This window comes from Pipra filicauda, unplaced genomic scaffold (assembly GCF_003945595.2).
Source record: "Pipra filicauda isolate LSUMZ 115617 unplaced genomic scaffold, ASM394559v2 scaffold15_size4787011_pilon, whole genome shotgun sequence".
Lineage (NCBI taxonomy): Eukaryota > Metazoa > Chordata > Aves > Passeriformes > Pipridae > Pipra > Pipra filicauda.
This window is the reverse complement of record NW_024104096.1, coordinates 648968-671317: the sequence shown is the minus strand read 5'-3', so window position 1 is coordinate 671317 and position 22350 is coordinate 648968.

The window sequence follows — 22350 nt, the reverse complement described above, 5'->3', positions numbered from 1 at the left end:
TTTTTTTATTTGAGAATGTCTCTGATAATCAGCCCTATAAACAGGAATAAACCTGAGTAATGGGTTAATAATAATAAGCCACCTGACACTCACTGTATTAAAATTGGTCACTAGTAACCAGAATTATGATGAAACGGGGAAAAAATATATTCTTTCTTCTCTCTTATAATTGATTTTAATCATTACCTTGATGATTTTATATTTGAATGTGTTGTTTAAGTTGCTTAATCTCTTTGCTCCTAGGTTGAGTCCTGTTTTGTGATCTTGCTTTAAAACAGAGAGAGTTCATGTTAACAAATATGGAGGTCATCCAGCCCAAAACGCATTATTTGTGTTTTAACAATGTAATAACAAGGTGAAGTGGAGCTCTCCGGAGGATGGTTATAATAGCTTTATTGCTCTTTCATTATTAAGACCTCTTAAGATAATTGTTTTCAAAATTATAATATGAGCTTTTAAGAACTTCCAGCCTGAGCACTGATTTATGCTGTCTCTGATTCCATTTCTGCTCTGTTTCACACTGTGTTAATCTTCATTAAGTTCATTATGTTTGAGACTTCTTAAGGGATTTATTTAAAATTCATCTCTTGATTAGACACATACTGTATACTTTTACTGCTGTAACAATATCTACTTTTTTTCCCAAAGATAACAAGATCTGAGTTATGGCTGTAACGCTATTCCACAGAGTGCCTATATCAAGTCTCATAGCGATATTAATATGTTGCGGTAATTATTTTTTGGTGCATGTAAAACATATAGGATTTGATTAGAAAAGATATGTTTAACATAAGTGAGTTGGTGAAGTCAGTCCCAGCCACATATTTTATATCGCATGCTTCTTTTAGGTACTATAAAAGATTAGATAAAATTCCAAATAGGAATTCAATATATTTTTAAAGGATTTAGTGAAGTCAGTTCATCAGAATAACACATGTAGAAGTCTGATTTACAAAACAGCATTTTGCGGACTGTAATAAAGCTTTTCTTAAAGTGATTAAATTTTTGTTTAACTTTAATAGTCTTTAAAGTAAAAGACAACTACACAATAGATATTTCTTAGTTGATAATACAGGATTATGTCATTATTATTATTAGCTATGGTAAAATGTATATTGAATTTGCTATCAATAACTGTGGTCTGTGTTTCATATATGTAGATGTAAAACATATTTGATGGAATGAAAATCTAATAGCCAGGACACATTTTCAGCAACATAACAGTTTCTCTCCTAGGATTAGAAATTAGGAAAATTAATGCAATATATTGTGTGTGGATAAAATATAGCTTAATTTTAGAGAAAGGAGAAAAAAATAAGATGGATAGGCTGAACTATATTTTTGCAGAGTCTTAATACTACATGTTTTATTCTTAGGCTAAAACCCTATCATGTCTTTTAACTTCAGCTCCTCTCGTGGTTATTTGATGTACTCCTTGATACTTCATTGGTTGTGAACAGGAGAGGTCTTGTAAATGCACACTGCCTTGACATCCAGAAGACTAGGTCTCTGAGAATAGTTATTTGCATTCAGCATGATGTTCTCACCTTCAAAAGAATACTTCATCATCATTATGCTGTATTACCTCAGACTTCTAAGAAACAATTCAAACTGAGTGTGTGATATTTAAAGAGATTTTAAAATAAAGAGTTTTTTAAATAATAAATTAAATTTAAAATATTTACATCAAAGTTGTGATTCCCCTGATTTGGATGTTATTGATTACCTCCTCCTTCCTTAGACATTCATTCTAAAGGGTTTTTGCATGAATGAAAGTTCTAGAAACTTCTGTTTTACAACTGAGTTGGGTATATTGTAACAGAGTGAAATGTCTTCTAATCCACCTTACTCAATGTTTGGTAAACTCATATATGTTTTGCTTCGTTTTTATTAAGTAATATGGTGTTTTTAACAAATATATGTATGAATTTTACACAGAAAGAGCATGAACCTACATGGGCAATTTTTTACTGAGAAACTGACATGTTCATGAATTCTCATCTATTGAAGTATATATTCTGTGAGCTTTCTACAACTATTGTGAAATTCATTCTGATTTTTTAAAAAAATTAATTCAAAGAAAAAGTGCTTTTTGTATACTTTATTCAGAAATACAGGAGAGGCTTAAGACAGGTGTTGAATAACTGGTTTGCTTAAGACAGGTATTGAATAACTGGTTCAAGTAGTTGCCTCCTTTTTTTTCTTACATGGTTGTCCTGGGTTACATAAAAATTCTGGTACCCACCTTTCCTCTTTTATTCAAATATGCCTTTTTGGTGTTTTACCTTCTTTAAAGAACCTGAACTGCTAATGATTAATGACTCAAACATTTGACTACCTGCAATGACCTCCCAGGTGCTGTAAGAGACTAGGCTACTGGTGCTTATGGCTCAACCAGCACTGTGCTTTGCTAGCAACGTGCAGAGTGGCTGCCCAGTCCAGATGCTGAAGACTGTGCACATCCAACACCTCAGGCTACAAGCTGGGTATTAAACAAGATAAGGAAAGAGGCAAACCCTGCGAGGTGGGATAGGGTTTCTTTTTCCTTACACAGATGATTCAGTTGTGATAACCCCCTGGAACATTCACACCTTGCCTGAAGGTATTCACTTCTTGTTGATGAGTCATAATGAACCATAATGGACTCAGCTGCACTGATGTAAGAGACAGATGCAACATCTCAGAAGGTGTTCAAGACTCCTGAATTATCCCATGGCTCACAGTATTACATCATCCATGTAAAACTCCCCACCCAAGGGGAGACATTCCCACCTGAATCTGAGCATATATAAGTCTGAGTTTCGAGGCTTCCCTTTGTAAGACCCTAGCCTCCACGAGGTCATGGAAGGGTTTTCCTTTAGAAATATACAAGGCGCCAAAAATCTGCCCACTAGTGATACTAAAGAGCCTTCAGTTCTTTTAAAACCATAAGAGAGAGCGCAGAGGAGAAAAGCTGTACAAGTTTTCTCAGGAGGCACTTTTACTGGTAAGCTTTAGAAAACAGGAGTACTTGACAAAAGTTTAAAGGGTGACAAATGCAGAATAAGGCATTCTGCAAAGCACTGAGTTAGCACACGCTAACCCATAAAACCTAGCAAAATCCAGCCCGTCCAATCCTAAGTTACCCAAAATTTCAAGAAAGGAGGTTAGGAGAAGAAATAAAGACAGACAGAGAAAAAGAGAAAATTATAGCTACCACTGGAATCCTGTGCAAGCCCAGCTTCTACATGTCCAGATGTCAGGGTTCCAACAAGCATGGACAGCACATGTTGCTGTTTTTATTTGCTTTGGCCTGCCTTGTGGCCACACTCCCCATCCCCAGGCAGGACTTCTGGTGTGGTATGGGCAGTGTTCCCAGGCTGTTTTTGACTGACAGCTTCTCCAGGGTTGCCAGTGAGGTTTGAAACAACTGGGGTGTGGGATAGGGCATTACCTCACCATCGTGGAATTCAACCTGTCCCTTTTCCCCCAGCCCCGCACACAAATACTTCAGTTGGTTCAAGCCAATAATTAATATAACAATCCAGTGTCTCACACCTTCACCACCTGGGGCTTCCACCACCACCTCGATGGATCCAGACTGTGACCACCACTTCAAGAAGACTGAAACCACCATTTGGACAGGACAATAACCACCACTTCAACCAATGAACATCAAAACTGCAACAACCAAATCTCATTGCTGGATTCAACGGGTGTCTTGTGGGTCCTTGCATTTCCTTGGGCAGTCTACAGTCCTGTTCCAACTGCCTGTACCAACACCGCAGCCTCACTCCAAACTCAAGTGTCTGCCAGTATCAAATCTCAGTTATCTGTCATTTCCTGACAGGTTTTCCAGACATGGAGGAGGGAGGGCAAACCATGAGGAAGAGTGGCCCATCTCATCTCTGTCCTGTGGCCACATGTATTTTCTTCAGCTGGGGGAGGCCAGCCGCCATCTCGATTTGGTCTGGTGGGTGGGGCTCAGCAAGATTCTCCTCATCAGTTGGTTTAACCCAACTTAATCAGTATTGTTATTAGCATTCTCCTTTTTGCACTTACATTGGGGTGTATTTGGATTCTCTTTCTCTCTCTCTCTCTGTATTAGAGAAACCAGGGGTATTGAATCTGAGGCAGGAGACTTCTATCTGAGGTCTCTGCCCTTCCAAATTGTCTCAATCCGTGACAACAGTAAAGTGGCTTCTCCCACATCATAAAAATCCCAAACCACACATAGCTTGAAGCCAGCTACTGGGACAGTATTTTGTTTGGTTTGGAAAGTTGTCTCTGTAACGTGTAGGATATGCAAATACTAGTAAAGAATTCATGTTTATCTTACTGTAAATCAGATCGTCTTGTGGAACTTTTGAATTATTCTTCAGACATGAAGTTTCTTAATGAAGAATAATTTGAACAGTTGAGCGTCTGTCCTCTGTATCTCTCCATGTGGCAGAATACCATACAAATGCATATCGTAGGCTTTCCTAAACAAAAATGGTTCCAAAGTTAATGTCAGTGTATTTACTGCAGCAGTAGTTTCTCTGATCTGTACTGCATGCAAAAAGTTCAAGAAACTGATAATGCTAATGTTCATTTTCACTAGGTATCTAGTCTCTGTAGCTTCTCTGTGCTGCTTCTCTAAGAATTTCACATATTCTTAGATGAGTGATGAGTGTTTTTTTAAAAGAGGAAGATTCCGTAATTCATAACATGTTAACACTGCATACTTGTTGTTGAAAACCTACTAGAGTTTTCCAATAGCCTAATTCAGAGGTTTATCTGCAACAGTACACCTTCATGGGTTGTACTGGTAAGATACTGGTGGAGTATACTGTGATTGAAAAATTACTGAGTTGAGAGTTTAATAGTTAAAATCAGAAGATGAACAACAGCCTCTTCAGGTTACTCTTCCATAATTGCAAATAGCATGCATTGCCTAGAGAGCACCTTAGGGATGATGCTCTCACTTGCTAAAGTAACTTTCAGTGGGAGCAGACTCAGTGGTAGTGCATCCTCATTCACCCACCTGCAGCTTTGGGCATTTCATAGGTAGATGCAAAAAGAAGAGTTACAAAATACCTTTTAAATAGTGAGCTCAAGTTATCTTCCTTAATTACTGGGAGACTCTGAATCCAAATTATTTTCTGCAAAATAAGAAATTGCACTGTGACTTCTACAAACAGAGATTAGGAATGCATATGACATGAAAAGCATATTAAAGAGGAGGGTTATTATTTTTCTTCTTTTGTAGGTGTATTTCAGTAAGTACCACACAGAAAGATTGTAATCAAGTTGCAGATGACAAAATGAAAAGTATATAATTCCAGCATAGTGAAAGCTTTATATATATATTTTTTCAAGTTTGTCTTATGTAGATGAAAACAAGATAAACCCAGAATTTTTGTCAATTTTAAATGAAACTTAATTTGAATGCCTTTTTTCATCCCTTTTACCTGTTTGTGTGGGTTTTTTCCCCTCATCCCCTCTGTGTCTTCCTATACAGAAATGTTAGGGAAATATGTACTTTTATTTTATTTGCTGTAGTCTAAGGCCATTAGTTAAATTATGACACTAATTAATCTTATCCAAGTGGGACAAATATTGCACTGTCTAGTTAAATTAGTGCTGTAGGTGCTTCGTGCCACAGAAGTGCTACACAGTCATCAACAGAGTAGTGCGAATTGTAAACTTAGTGTTTGTTCTCAAATGCATATAAAATTCGGGATACCCATGCTACTAAATACTCTACCTAAAGGTATTTATCAAGATAAAGTATTTATCTGTGTTTTTTCTGTCTATGATTGGTAGAGGGGAAAAAACCCATACACTACTACATTAATCTGCATAACACACACATTCAAAGATTCCTTTGAAATATGGTATCATTATGGGCTAGATATAGGTTGAAAGAACAGTCAATTCCTTCCTCTTCCATCGTCTCCAAAATTGTCTCATATTGCAAAGTTTGAAGTCTGAAGTCTTGAGTTTATACTGGAGACCTTTAGAATTGGTGAGAACAAAGGTATCTTTAAACCTGATGGTTATTTTTTTCATATTGTTAGCTTGATGTATCAGAAGATTTATCTCTCTGTTCATGTTCATTCTCAGTGCTGAGTCTGCAATTTATATTTCACTCTTTATTTCACAGTTTATGGAGCAAGTAGAATATTAAAGTTAGTAGCAAAATCCATTGTCTGCCTTCTCCGAGCAGTGCCAGCATGCAGGCTTGTCCAATTATTTGGTTTTTAAGATTTCTACTGTGTGAGGCCTTTATCACTTAGAATGAGCACACTCATTCCCTCTTTTCATTAGCCCATTTTGGTTTCTCTCCTTCTTAACTGTGGTGGTTTGTTTTTCCCTCAAATAGATGTGTTAAACCGCAGCATGCCTACTTGTACTTTTGAGGTGAACTCATTTAGTCATTCCCCTGTGCCCTCTATATAAATGAGTTGTTATATAGATGGAATTTTCCTATTTCTACCTTGTGTTTGGAGACCTGTGGCACAAAGGATTCTGTGTTAAGTGTGGTTAGTCTTATCAGAACAGGAAGCTAAGACTTAGGAAGTTTAAAGAACTCATGGATAGTGGCATGGGGATTAGATCACATTGGTATTATTACTCGGTAGAACATGAGCAACCCACTTTTTAGTTCTTTTCTAATTTAGTTGGTTCAGTGTTTAAACTTCCGTCTTGAAAGTCCCTTGAACTAAATCATGTCTGCAAAGTTGTCGACCATTCTGGTATGGTGCTCTTTTGCTTTCTTTTCATGATATGTTGCACTTTGAGTCAGTCATCAATTATTTACTGACTCAGAAAAGGAGAGGGGTGAGTTCCAGCATCCCATATTTAGCAGACCCTTGTGGATATGAGACCCGGTCTTAACTGGGCTGAGCAAGGAGTCAGTCTTGAGTCGGCAGGGAAGTTAACTCACTTAATGGTGTGTGGAGCAGGTGCGAGTCAGCATGTTTGCCTTTCATTTTCAAAAGATTGATTTTGTCTTGATGTGTGATACAGAAGAATTGATATCTCTGTCTCTCTCTCAGTCTCTCTCTTAAACTAAACATATAAACAGATGTGCATGTCCACATATGTACAAAAAAGGATAGGAAAAATTCTGAAATTATTAAAGTTGATTTTTCTCATCCAGATAGCTACTGTAAAGTGAATGAGTCTCATTACACATGTGACATAGAAAACTTCCAAATAAAAAGACATGGGAAGCAAAGTTTTTCTTTTAAAGTTTTTATTCATCAAATATATATTTCAAATGAAATATTTCATTAAAATCTTTAAAACAATTACATTCAGTGTACATTTAATGTTAATTTAAACTTTGAGTTATGTATTGTTCTCTATTATTAGTAGTTATTACTTCCTTATGAGGAAAGTGTATTGACTTGAAATGTTGATACGTTTTGAAGCTGGCTCCCTGCCAAGTCCCCAGACCTCACCACAAGACTCCCCCCCCAAACCATGGGAGAAGAGGGAAAATAAAACCAAGAAAACTGAAATGAGAGAGAGACAGCTAAAGCAATATATATAAATATATTTACGCTTATATTACAGTTATATACAATTGAAATATATATACAATTTCACAAGGAAAAGGGAAAGGGAAGGGGGAGGGGGAATTAAAAAAGGAACAAAACCAAAATAAAATATACATGATCAATAGTCCAAGATCTAGCAACTAAAAGAATTAGCAAAAGAATATCTTACTACTCTCCTTGGGACAACAGAAAGTTGCACTGGAACAACCGCTGGCAACCTCCGTCTCCCAAGGTCGGCAAGGCCTTACCAGGCCTCGCTCCCCAACACGACAGACTCAACAGCAGGGAAAACCACACCTCCAAAGCCGCCGGAAGGAAAGAAGACAAAGGTTTCTCCTCCTTTCTTCTTATACACCGGTTTATGTAAAAAATCATAGGGAATACTGGGTAAATCTGGGCACTTCCTTGGTTACAGACTGGTCACCAAGGAAAGCCCAGAATAAACTACCACAAATGTACTTAGAGGCTCTGTTTTCCCTTAAGAGTAGAGTAGAAGGCATTTCTCTGGGGTTAGAAAATTTGGAAAAAAAAAAAAAAATCAGGGACCCCTGGTGGTCTAGTGGTTAGGATGCAGCACTCTCACCGCTGCGGTCCGGGTTCGATTCCCGGTCAGGGAAACTCCCCCAGGCAGATGGAGCTCATCAGCCCTGTAAGGCCATCCATCTAAGAGAAGGTCACTCTAAACAAACCTACGTCCTGAGGACCTCACTGCCACTGTCCAAGCTTGCTCGGCCCTGGCAGATGAACTTTAGGATTAAAGGGTGGGTTCAGTTCAGCGCACACTGTGTCTCACCTAAAAAATCCATTGCGCAGACTCGAAGGGTAAAGACCTTTGCCAAATCTTCGCTCGCGAAGACTGGCCATACTAGAACATTTGAAAATTATTAGTAGAGATTTTGCTTTGCAAAAGTTATCATCTAGAAGTTCGAAACCTTTATCAATAAGTTAATTTCCTCATATATTAATTTCCTCTAAAAAGGTAATTCCACAGCCAAGTCCACTAAAATAAGAACACTTCACTCTGAGTTCTGTGAATTTCATCGTTCCAAAAGATTGCAATGAAGATAAAGGCATTGATTCTCTTGTTGCTATTTGTGCTGGTTTAAAAGTTAACCAGCAGGGGAAATGAACTCAACTCAAAAGAGAGATTATAAATCAGAATAACAATTTAATAAAATAATACAATAAGTACGATTATACAGACAAGCAATTTGGTTTTAACCCACAAAACCCAAATGTATAACCCAGCACCCTGGGGTATGAACAAAGTGGTGTTTCTTGCCCCCCCTCCCCCCGAGTCCAAAGTAAAGGGAGAGGGGAAAAAACCTGCTGGTAGGAGAGCTTGTGCAGTCTGGTCAAAAGTGGTGATTGCAGTCCAGCTGAGGGTGGTGAGCTGCAGTCTGGTTGAGAGCGGTGAACTGCAGTCTTCCTCTGGATCGCACGAATGGTAAAAAGGTTCCAAAACTCCAAGTTTATATATTCTCCAGTTCAGGCAGGAATGCTCAGTCCTTCCCTCAGAGCAGGGAATTCCACAAAAGGGTATGAGGATGCTCAGTCCTTCCCTCAGAGTGGGGAATTGCATAAAAGGGTATGAGGACAGGAACATCTACAGGCCTCTACTGCTAACAGTTTCTGGGAAATGGCACGGAAGGCTATAGAATACACAGTTTTGGGTTACACCCATACCATGATGAACTGGTCTCAGCTGTCCTAACTAGGACACTATTTAATCTTTACACACATTTATTTTTTCTATTTTGTCTAATTCTACTAATTTTGATCTTCCTTTGCATGCAACGATATATGTATGTGTTTTAAGTCTACCTTGAAGGACTGGTAGTCCTGAGCTTGTAGTCATGAATTTCCTGCTTTTTATGTTTACAAGCTCCCCTTAAAAAGAGTTGACCATCTACAAAGAAAGCATGTATCTGGATTAATCTAGAAGCGAAGTATGCTCTAAGACTCTTTCTTCACATGATTCATGTTACTCGTTCTCATACGCTTTCATAAATAGAAAAATGACAATCTCATTAGCAAGTTGCTAGTATGATCTTGTGTATTACTGCATTTCAGATGGTCTCCAAAACTGTACCTTGCAGCTAAAAACCGTGGCAAACATGCTGTAAGAGTCCCACAATAACTTGTGGCCAGTGGTTAGATATACTGATGTTGAGATTTTCTTCCAAATTGCATTTTTGAACTGAAGTAAAATGGTGGTGTAGATGCACCAATAATGTCCCAAACTGACTTGCACCAGATACTAACCATTCTTACCCTGTAAAACCTAGAGTTGTCGAAGAGAAGAAATAAACAGATAATGTTACTACTGTTGCACATGAACACTAGCACCTCAGTGTATCTCTACCTAAAAGCTTGTTTTATCATCACTTAGAAAGTCATTATCCTTTTATGAGTGCTTATATGCTGTTTTACAAATATGTCACTACAGTAACATTATAAAAGCAGCATTATTTTTGCCAGTGGCATTTTACAAAACAAGGAAAGTAGTTTCAACATAACTTTGAAAAATGTCTTCACATTTTTTACTCTGAAGAAAAGAATTGATAATGTTTCCCTACATTAAAATTTGATTTTTTGTGTAAGGTTGGGGTTTTTTTCTAAATACTATGCAACATATATAAATTTTTAAAATACAGTAAGTATAATGTTCAATTGTACAGACCAGGAAGTTGCAGATAACATTTATTAGATCAGTATGTAATATGAACTAAGGTAAAACTTACTTTTTCAATTAGTTGTATAAACTAGTTGTATAAACTGGTTGTTTTATTTCCCATTTACTGTACGTAACTTTGTTGGATGTATCCTCAGTATGTCCATCAAGCCTCGTGCGGCCGCGGGGGCCGCTCCCGCGGTTCTCGCGCGGCCGCGGGGCCGCCCCGGGGTCCCGCGCGGGGCCACCCCCGGTCCCCTCCCCCCCCAGCGGGAAAGGAGAGAGGGAGCTTCGCCGGCGTGACCTTATGCCCTCGTGAGAAAGGAGAGAGAGGAGAACTGAAGCCTCGGAATACACAGAGGTTTGCCGGTCTGGTTTGGGGAGGGGGGTGGGGTACCAGGCAGGCTGTGGGGGTCCTCGGACTGGAGGGTGGTCAGGTAAGTAGTGCGTGGGAAGATACGAGGAAACACGGTGGGGGGAGGACAAGATCAGAGTGGATAATAGTTTCCTCTGGGGCTTGGAGTTCTTGGTCGGACTGGGGCCTAGAGAGGGCCTCGAGCCCTAGATGGGTACGGTGGCCAGAACAGTTTCGCTCGTTTGTTTGTTTTTGGTTCACCCGTGGCTACTGCCCAGGTTTGGTATGTCCTGGATTTATCTGTTACATCCTGTAAGGTTGGTCAGGACAAAGGGCTGTTCCTGGGTGCTTCCCTGGGATTGAATATAGACAGATGGCAGAAACCTAGGTAGTGTAAGACTTGGCCTAATCATTTTTAATAGTAAGAATGCAACCTGTATACCCCTATGTGGTTGCGAGCTACGCTGGCGATGGTACATGCCTTCGGTAGGGTCACCCATGCCAGACAGGTCAAAACTACAGGGTCGGATACAATAAATCTGTGGGCAGGATGAGCTCATTAGCCTTCTGGCAGTCATCCTAGGAGAAGGTCAACTCTAATCCCAAACCCGGGCAGATGGAGCTCGCTTAGCCCTGTAAGGCCATCCATCTAAGAGAAGGTCACTCTAATCAAACCTACATCCTGAGGACCTCACTGCCACCGTCCAAGCTCGCTCGGCCCTGGCAGATGAACCTCAGGATTAAAGGGTGGGTTCAGTTCCGCGCATACTGCATCTCACCTAAAAAATCCATTGCGCAGGCTTGAAGGCTTTACCCACATGCAAAAAGTCCTGTAGCGACGGGCGAGGGTCGAAACGGCAGGTGAAAGATGCACTGGGAGCCGCAGACTCAACCCTGCATGCAGGCGGTTCAGGATATTGGTCATTTGAGACTGACCGGAGATGACAGTCTCTTGAGGCAGCACCCTGAACGACCAAGCAGCCTTTCCAAGGACAGCACTGCTTGCTCCACTCGGAGAGGGGCCTAGAAAAGGTGGCCTAAACAAAGCTCATCTCCACTTTCACCCGGTTGGTTAACCGCAGGCCAACGGGCATCTTCCTCCAATGCGGTCGCACAAAGAAAAGTCAAAGGCACGCACCTGCCTCCAAAGGTGTACCTAAATTAACTCTAGCATGTTGGAACATCAGAACCATGCTCGATTCTGCAGATAGCGGACGTCCTGAGCGTCGGTCTGCCCTAATTGCCCATGAGCTGGCTCGTCTCAACATCGACATTGCCGCTCTCAGTGAAGTTCGCCTTCATGAAGAAGGCAGCCTCAGAGAACATGGTGCCGGTTACACACTCTTTTGGTCAGGCAAGCCCAGAACCGAAAAACACCTCTCAGGAGTCGGCTTCATGATCAAAAACTCTATTGTTCCTAAACTCGAAAATCTGCCGACAGGTCACTCTGACCGCATTATCTCCCTACGCCTTCCACTAAACAACAAGCAACATGTTGTCATCTTTAGTATATATGCCCCAACTCTCCAAGCTGACCCTGCTGAAAAAGATAAATTTTACACTGACCTGCGCCTCCTTACCCAAAAGGTCCCTGCAGACGATAAGATCATTATCCTTGGTGATTTCAACGCCAGAGTAGGCAAGAATTTTGAAGTTTGGAAAGGTGTATTAGGCAAGCATGGTGTTGGAAACTGCAATGATAATGGTCGACTTCTGCTAGAATTCTGTGCAGAGCAACAACTCACCATCACTAATACTATCTTTCAGCAGAAAGATAGTCTGAAGACAACCTGGATGCACCCCCGTTCTAAGCATTGGCACCTCATCGATTATGTCCTGGTGCGACGGAGAGATGTCCGCGATGTCCACCATACCCGCGTGATGCCCAGCGCAGAATGCCAAACAGACCATCGGCTGGTGCGCTGTAAACTCAATTTCAAGATCAAAATCAAACCAAAAAGGGGCAGCATCCCAAGGAGAAAACTCCAAGTTAACAATCTCCAATCAGCCACAGTAAGAGACAGTTTCCAGGCAAACCTTCAAACTAAGCTCGATAACATTCCCACAGTTTCTGCAGATTCCTCTCCTGAAACAATCTGGCATCATATTAAAAACAGCATCCTGCAATCCTCCGAAGAATCCTTAGGGTTCTCCCTCAAGAAGAACAAGGATTGGTTTGACGAAAACAACCAAGAAATCCAAGACTTGTTGAGGAAGAAGAGAACCGCCCACCAAGCACACCTTGCACTGCCATCCTGTCACGCAAGAAAAACAGCCTTTCGTCTTGCGTGCAGCAAACTCCAACAGAAACTCCGTGACATCCAGAACAAATGGTGGATTGATCTAGCTGAAAAAACTCAATTATGCGCAGATACAGGTGATCACAGAGGTTTCTATGAGGCCTTGAAAACAGCATACGGGCCTACATACCAGGTACAAAGCCCTCTACTCAGCGCTGATGGTCAAACACTTCTGACAGATAAAACCTCCATTCTGAATCGATGGTCTGAACACTTTCAGACTCTATTCAGTACCAACCGCACAGTCCAAGACTCAGCAATTCAGTCCATCACACAACAACCAGTAAAGTATGAATTGGATACTGCCCCCACTTTAGGAGAAACCCTCAAGGCCATACAGCAGGTGAAAATCGGCAAGGCAGCTGGGATTGATGGAATTCCACCTGAAATCTGGAAACATGGGGGCCCTGCACTCCACACCAAATTCCATGAGTTCGTGGTGCGCTGTTGGGAACTCGGCGAACTACCATCAGACCTTCGTGATGCAGTCATCATCACCTTGTATAAGAAGAAAGGAATTAAATCTGACTGCTCAAACTATCGTGGTATTACTCTGCTCTCCATTGCTGGCAAAATCCTGGCAAGAATACTCTTGAACAGACTAATACCCACTATAGCAGAAGGTATCCTTCCTGAAAGTCAGTGTGGTTTCAGAGCCAACAGGAGCACCACAGACATGGTATTTGTCCTCAGACAACTGCAAGAGAAGTGTAGGGAACAGAACAAAGGTCTCTATGTAACCTTTGTCGACCTCACCAAGGCTTTTGACACTGTGAGCAGAAAAGGTCTGTGGCAGATTTTGGAACGTTTAGGTTGTCCCCCTAAATTCCTCAAAATGATTATCTCACTCCATGAGGATCAGCATGGCCAAGTCAGATATGGTAACACACTTTCTGAGCCCTTTTTAATTAAGAATGGTGTGAAACAAGGCTGCGTTCTCGCTCCTACCCTATTCACCGTCTTCTTTAGCATGATGCTCCAAAGGGCCACAGCAGACCTCAATGATCAGGACGGTATCTACATTCGATACCGTACTGATGGAAGTCTATTCAATCTAAGGCGACTGAAGGCCCACACTAAGACCTTAAACCATCTTGTCCGGGAGCTGCTTTATGCTGATGACGCCGCCCTTGTTGCCCACACAGAAGCAGCTCTGCAGCGTTTAACATCCTGCTTTGCAGATGCTGCTGAGCTCTTTGGTCTGGAGGTCAGCTTAAAGAAGACAGAGGTCCTCCATCAGCCTGCACCTCAGGATGTCCCCCATCATCCCCACATCACCATTGGTCAATCAGAGCTCAAATCAGTCCAACAGTTTAATTACCTCGGTAGCCTCATCTCCTCAGATGGTAAGATTGACGGAGAGATAGACAACAGATTAGCAAAGGCATATAGTGCTTTTGGAAAACTCCATAAAAGAGTATGGCGTAATAAACACTTGAAGAAAAGCACCAAGATCAGTGTTTACAAAGCCATAGTGTTGTCTACTCTCTTATATGGATCTGAATCATGGGTCATCTACCGCCACCACCTGCGTCTCTTAGAACGCTTCCATCAACGCTGCCTCCGTACAATTCTAAACATCCACTGGTCAGACTATGTGACCAATACATCTGTTCTAGAGCAAGCAGCTATCACAAGTATCGAGGCCATGCTGATGAGAACACAGCTGCGTTGGGCAGGTCATGTCTCCAGGATGAAGGACCACCGCCTCCCTAAGATCTTGCTTTACGGTGAACTTGCCACTGGCTGCCGCATGAGAGGAGCCCCGAAGAAAAGATACAAGGACTCCCTGAAACAACATCTCAGCCTTGGCCATATTGATCACCATAACTGGTCTACTCTGGCCTCAAATCGGGAGGCCTGGAGACACACCATCTATAACGCAGCTGTCTCCTTTGAGAACACACGCAGGATCACCCTCGAGGAAAAAAGGCAACGCAGAAAGAACCGTGTATTGCAGAATACACCATCTAAGGAGTCTTTCTGCTGTGCCTTTTGCAATCGGATTTGTCTGTCACGTATTGGCCTCATAAGCCACCAGCGTGCCTGCAGCAAATGTGGATAGAGCCTTCCCAAATCTTCGTTCGCGAAGCCTAGCCATGATGATGATGATGATGTCCATCAAGCCAAATGCAATTAATATAATGCCTGTCTTCTACCAGTAGATATACATAAGATTTCATCTGTGAACATAAGAAGAAATATTAACCAAATAAAGACTACAATTATTTTTCTTTCAGTAAAAGACACTTGGAGTATTATATTCTGACAATCACATTTTAAAGAATCATTTAAAATTTTAGAAAAAACAGTACTTCATTTTCTTTACCTGACTCATCAATAAATTCCACAAGATTAGAATGCTAATGTTATTATGCTACCATGATAGACATAGTTTTGATTAGCGGTTTTGTAGGTTATATTCTGATTTTCATTTTGTTTTCTTTGAGTGTTTGCTGGGGTTTTTTTGGTAAAGGAAAAATCTCCAGCCTCCTAAATTACAGATTAGTTAGCAAAATTGTTTGCTGTTTTATAACATTAAACCCAGAAAGAAAATTATACTGGATTTAATAACAACTTGGATTTCCTGTGAAAATTTAAAGGTGGTAAACGACATGTTTCTCTATACATAGCATCTTTGCTTTAAAAACATAAAGTCATTTATGTTTATATATGTCATCATTCATAAAATATCCAAATGCTACTACTGATGTGTGAAACAATAAAACTGAGAAAAAGCTATTCTGACCTCCTCAAATCCATTATGATTTCATTACTGAACTGAGTTTTCCACTCAGTTTACTAAAGATCTAGATAAGTAACACTGCAAAAAAAAAATAATTTAAAAGTCTGAATAAATTCTTGTTATTAAAATATAAGGTAATTTTTAAATGACCATAATATATTCTGTCCAGTTGATTTTGAAGTTTGCAGTATTGAGTGGATAGAAATCCCATAAACAGTCAGATATATCTCTCTATATAAAAGTACAAAAGTACAAAAAAAAGTCCAACAGATAAAACTGGAAACAGTGTTCCTGAAGATTTCAAAACATTATGCAAATTTAAGTACCACAATCCACTAATAAACTAAAAAATACTTAATCCAGTCTTTCAAACTGTAAGAAGCCCCTCAGGTCTAGTCAATATCTAGCACCAAAATCATAATTATGTCAGATACCTATGCATTTATAGCATTAATTTCCCAGGTAATGTACTCTGACTCTGTATACAAATGCCTTTGTCCTTGTAATAAACACACAATTTAGGAATGAAAAATACTATTTAATTATGTAAGGCTGTGTTTTCAGTGAATTGCAAATTTTTCTGCATCGTGGTTTAGCAAGCTGGAATAGCAAGGCTAGACATCTAGAATTTTACTGCAAATTCTTGAAAAGAATTCTTGCAGGTCAATGTCCTTTTTGTAGCTAACAACTGAAAATGAGTGAAATGTCCTTCTTCTGAGTAGGTAGTGAGGATTTGTATAGACTTGGATGCAGTTTGATCTCTCTTCTTCCATGTTCCCCCTCTCCTGATCAAGTTCAGATCAACGAGAGATATCCTTGTTGACCTTAGGAAAGCTGGAATGCAGCACTAAGTACAAATCATTAGCTATGTTATTTTGAGGAAAGTCTGAGCTTCCCTTGACCTCTTGGAAAATTTTCGTAGAGTTCAATGTGTCCCTTAGCAGAATGTGCTTAACAGTCCCCCAATGACCTTTCATCTTTCTTCACAGAAAGACCAACCTGCTTATTAACATTGAACTTCATGTTGCAGCAGTTCAGCTCATGTTAGACCTGCATGTGAAAACTGGAATGTTTCACGGGTGAAAAGCTTTGAAACTGGGTTAGATTCTGTAAGCAGGTGTTTGATAACCTGAAAGAAATCACAATACAGAAATTTTTCAAAGTGAACTGTGCATGTTAATACCATTCTAGATATCCTTAGGATTGTCTAGCTCATTGCATAGCTTTTTTAGCACACTATTTACTCTTTGAATACATATCCAATTAACAATTACCATAGTAACTGTAAAATATAGCATGGTATATAAGGTATGTTAACTTCTAAGACACAAGACACCAGTGGGAAATACAAATATGTCAGAGGAAAATTTTAGTTATTACCTCAGTGTTTTCAGGGGATGCTACCGGTATAGCTGTTCAGTGCTGAATTTGGGGAAATAAAAATACTTCTGTTTCATTTGATATTCCCATTTTCTTCTTGGAATGATGATCAAAACATCATTTTTTATTATTTGGAGGGTTTTGTGCTCATAAATGAAAGAAAACAGAAACTAAAGTCATGGCTGAAGGAAGAAAAATATTGACCTGAGGAACTGCAGGTGATCATTCTCTTTCAAGGCCTTGGAAAAATGATGGAGCATGACTGTACAATCCATGAAAATAAAATCAATTGCTTTTTCCAAGCACAAATCATTGTCAATCAGCATAGTCACCTTCTACAGTTGGCTAAGTGGAAGAGAATAGATGAAAAGAAAATTTTTACTCTCTGAGAGGATAGTACAACACTCAAACAAGTTGCCCAGGAATTTTTGCATCCCTGCCCTTTGAGGTATTCATGATGCAGATGCGTGAAGCCATGCTGACCTGGTCTGTGGTAGTTCTATATGAAGTAGTGGATTGGAGCCTCCTGATGTAACTTTCAACTAGTACTTCTTTAATATTGTAAATCTGATGAAGTATGCTAAGTGTTGCTTTGTTTAATTAATAGAAAAATTTTAAATCCTTGCAGCAAAGAGAGGGATGGTGTCTCCGAGTAAAAACTGACATGTCCTAGTGGGGGCATTTCTGGAAACATTCTACTTCCCTCTGTCTAGGCTGTACAGCTCTGCTCAATGGCACCATTTCAGCATCCCATTGGTTCAGCCTGGTTACCTTTTTGAAGCCCTAGATTTTCCTAGTCCTTTTAAATTAATAGCCCATTTAAGAAAGTTTCTCCTGTCTGCTATATCTCTTTTGTTGCTTTTTACAGCATCAGAATATATTTGTATAAATTTTCATGGAAAATAACCAGGCAAGTTTGTCCCTGTCAAGAACCACAAAATTCTCAGTTACGCATTACAGCATCAAAAAATATTTGGTTTTGGAAAAAGTTTAAACAATCTTTAGTTATGCTCAGACTTTCCATTCTCAATCACTATTCCCCATCAAGGATTCTCCAATTTCATTTGTTATAAATCATGAAATAAGTGTCCTTTTTTGCCACATTAACTAAACAGTTATGGGTGTATCACCAAGTTGCATCTGATTTATGGAGAGGTGTGTTGGATAGGTTTGTAGCTACATTTTGTGTGCTAAACAGCTTATTTAATTATTTCCAAAAATATTTTGACTCCTTAATATTCATGAACAACTAAGCAAATTTAAGGAAAACACACAAATAGATATAAAGAACATATCACAGCCTATGAAAGAAATAGGTTTTGATTATGTAGCTTTTCTTGGTGGGTTTCTGCATAGAATGTGTGTTGTCTTCACATTTCCACCTCAAGACTAACCCTTTTGAGATTTGCCTTTTTTATGCAAAAGATATATTTCTTCAATGAGGTGATGTTTAAGCTACTTGGTAATTTGAAAGTCTATGCATTCAAAATGAATTATGCCCAGAAAACACCTTTCAGAGTTTTCTTTTTAGGCATTTCTAAGAGGCAATAGACAGTAGTCACCTTTTTAATGGAACATGCTCTCTCTTAATATGTATATCTGCGAAAAATCTGGAATACATATCTACTGTTTCTCCTCTTCTTAAGATTATTGTATACTTACCTTGGTATTATAGAAAATAATATAACTAGAGATTATAGAAAATAATATAAGTACAGATTAAAACCAATTGAACACAGAACTGTTATAGGTTAGAAATCCAGGAGGGAGGAATTTTTCTTCCCCCTGCCCTCACTGTAGGAAAGGGAGCTTGAATGGAAAGGGAGGTAATTAGCGTTACAAAGGGTCTAGCCAGTCGAGCTGCATTCCTAACGAATGGTCCATCAGTGGCTGGGGAAAGGTAGGGAGGAGTTTTGGGGAGTTGCTTGGACTCCTTAGAAGGGAGAAGGCAGTTTCGATGAGCTCTCGCTCTGGGACGGAGACAGGGGGGTCTTGCGTGTGTGCTTTTGGAGAGGAGGTCTGGAGACCGGTCCTTTTGCCTTCCCACCCTGGTCAGCCCTGACTGCTGGCCTCGACTTGCCGGCAGGCTGTCTTTGTCTCCAGCCCGGACCTGCTGCGTTCTCATCGGAGAGTTTTTGTGCTCACCAGGAGAAGAAAGGAGGAGCCTTGGGACACCGTCATCTGAGGACAACAATGAGTTTTGTGGGGGTGGACTGTTTTCCTTTCCCCTTTCTCCCACTGGGGGAAGGGTTCCCATTCTCTTTTCGGCTCCTCCCACGACCCGAGACACCCCCCAGACCCCCCTCCCGCGCGGTGACCGCCAGAGCCCGACAGCGCCCCCTGCAGGGCAACACCAGCACTGCAGGCTCTGCACCTCCAGCGATCCAACAGCGCCCCCTGCCGGCCGGGATTGGAACTGCGCTGAAGGACAGAGAAGTGTTCATTCAGACTTTTTCTTTTGTTTGAAGGGAACTTCTGGGTACAGGACTATTGTTTATTTGTTTTTATGTTCTGTTACTGTTCTTGCCAATATACATATATCTTTTAATAAAGGGTTGTTATTTCTTCTGTTTTTCCACACTTCCTCGATTAAAGCCCCTTAATTTTGAATTTACAATTGCTGAGAAAGAGGGGTTTGGTTTGTCTCGTAACTCATCCTCTTTAGCAAACATTCCAGTCTCTTCAAACTGAGACAAGAACATAATTTTTTATATTGTATTTTCATTAAGAAATTTAAAAAATCATGTTAAAACACAAGATAAAAAAAAAACTTCACCTGATCTTTGTATCTATTGCTGATCCAACATCAAAAGTGCTGGTAAGTGGGAAGGATTATGGGTTAGTGACATATAAGACCCATGCAGACCTGTGCAGAACTGCAGAACTGAACTTTGTCTTGACTGACTTGGGATTGCTCCTAAAATATTGTTTCTGAACAGTTCTTGTGTCTATGTGAGTGAATTGGTCAGGTATTAATATCAACATGTTACAGATACTAAACTGATTTCATAGTACTGTGACAATGTGGTATTAGACACAGACGATGTAAATCCACCAAAGTTTGTCTTTGGGATCATAGTTGAAACAATTTGGGCTTTCTGTTCATTTCAAAATAGTCCACAATTGTTATTACTTTATTACTTTACTTTGTCATCTGTTTGTGTTTTTTACTTGTTTAGACTACTGTCAGTATAGTGATACTAAAACATTGCAGTGTCAAAATTGTTTTTAGCAGTTTGTCTTGTCATCTTATTTTGGACAATAGTTTGGATATCTCACTGCAGTTTTCATTCCCCTTTTTGTTTTATATTTCTTAACAAATTTCTCGCTTTGAATTTTAGGAGACTGGATATTCCCAATGTAATAAAATAAGACTTTTTAGGTACTGTTTTGCACTATTTACTAATTTTGGTAACAGCTGTTGAGGAATATAAATATAGAAATATGAGCTTTAGTAAAACTGATATGAACTTTCAGGCATTAAATATTTTTACAGATTTGTGCTGGTTTTGGCTAGGGTACAGTTAATTTTCTTCACAGTGGCTGGTATGGGGCTGTGTTTTGGATTTGTGCTGAACACAGTGATGATAATATAGAGATGGTTTTGTTACTGTTGAGCAGGGCTTACACAGACCCAAGGCCTTTTCTGCTTCTCATACTGCCACGCTGGCAAGGAGTTAGGGGGTGCATGAGAGGTTGGGAGGGGACACAGCTGGAATAGGTGACCCTAACTGACCAAAGGGATATTTCACACCATATGACATCACACTCAGTAAATAAGGTGGGGGGAAGAAGGAGGAAGGAGGGGGACGTTTGGAGTGATGGTGTTTGTCTTCCCAAGTAATTGTCACAGATGGTGGGGCCCCGGTCTCTTGGAGATGGCTGAACACCTGCCTGCCTATGGAAAGCAGCTTTTGCTTTTCTATTTAACTGTCTTTATCTCAACCCGTGAGTTTTCCAGCTTTTACCCTTCTGATGGTCTCCCCGATCCTGCTGGTGGGGGAGTGAGCGAGCAGCTGCACGGAGCTTGATTGCTGGCTGGGGCTAAACCACGAAAAGATTGATAAAAATCAGAATTTCTAATATATTAAAATATGTTTAGAGGGTTTGCAATTAAAGAAATTGCTAAGTATTTGTCAGCCACCCAGTGAAGATTATTTAAATACCTTATATATTTCCCATCAGAATCCACATTCTTGCAAATATGCAGAATTTTCCTTTTAAGATTTGTCATAATGCATATCTAAATTAGGAAATTTTACAAAAATCATAGAAGAACCATAGAATCAGTCAGGTTGGAAAGGACCTCTGAGATCATCAAGTCCAACCCTTAATCCACGACTGCTGTGGTTACTAGACCATGGCACTAAGTGCCACATCCAGTCTCATCTTAAAAACCTCCAGAGATGGAGAATCCACTACTTCCCTGGGCAGTCCATTCTGATATCTGATTACCCTCTCTGTAAAGAAATTTTTTCTAATCTCTAACCCAAACCTCCCCTGGTAGACCTTAAGACCATGCCCTCTTGTCTTGCTGATAGTTGTGTGAGAGAAGAGACCAACCCCCACCTGCCTACAACCTCCTTTCGGGTAGTTGTAGAGAGGGATGAGATCTCCCCTGAGTCTACTCTCCTCCAGACTTCCCCAGCTCCCTCAGCCTCTCATAGGACTCGTGCTTGAGTCCTTTCACCAGCCTTGTTGCTCTTCTCTAGACCTGCTTCAGCACCTCAATATCCTTCCTGAACTGAGGGGCCCAGAACTGGACACAGCACTCCAGGTGTGGCCTCACCAGCACTGAGTACAGGGGAAGAATCACTTCCCTGGTCCTGCTGGCCACACTGTTCCTGATCCAGGCCAGGATGCCATTGGCCTTCTTGGCCATCTGGGCACACTGCTGGCTCATGTTCAGATTCCTGTCAATCCAAACTCCCAGGTCCCTCTCTGTCTGGCTGCTCTCCAGCCACTCTGTGCCCAGCCTGTAGCACTGCATGGGGTTGTTGTGGCCAAAGTGCAGGACCCAGCACTTGGCCTTGTTGAACTTCATCCTGTTGGAATCAGACCAACTCTCCAGCCTGTTCAGGTCCCTCTGAAGAGCCCTCCTGCTTTCCAGATGATTGACACTCCCCCCAAACTTAGTGTGATCTGCAAATTTGCTAATGGTGGACTCAATCCCCTCATTCAGATCATCAATAAAGATATTAAACACAACTGGCCCCAACATTGATCCCCGGGGGACACCACTAGTGACCGGCCACCAACTGGATGCAGCCCCATTCACCACCACTCTCTGGGCCTGGCCATCAGCCAGTTCCTAACCCAGCAGAATGCCCCTGTCCAAGCTGTGGGCTGCCAGTTTTTCTAGGAAT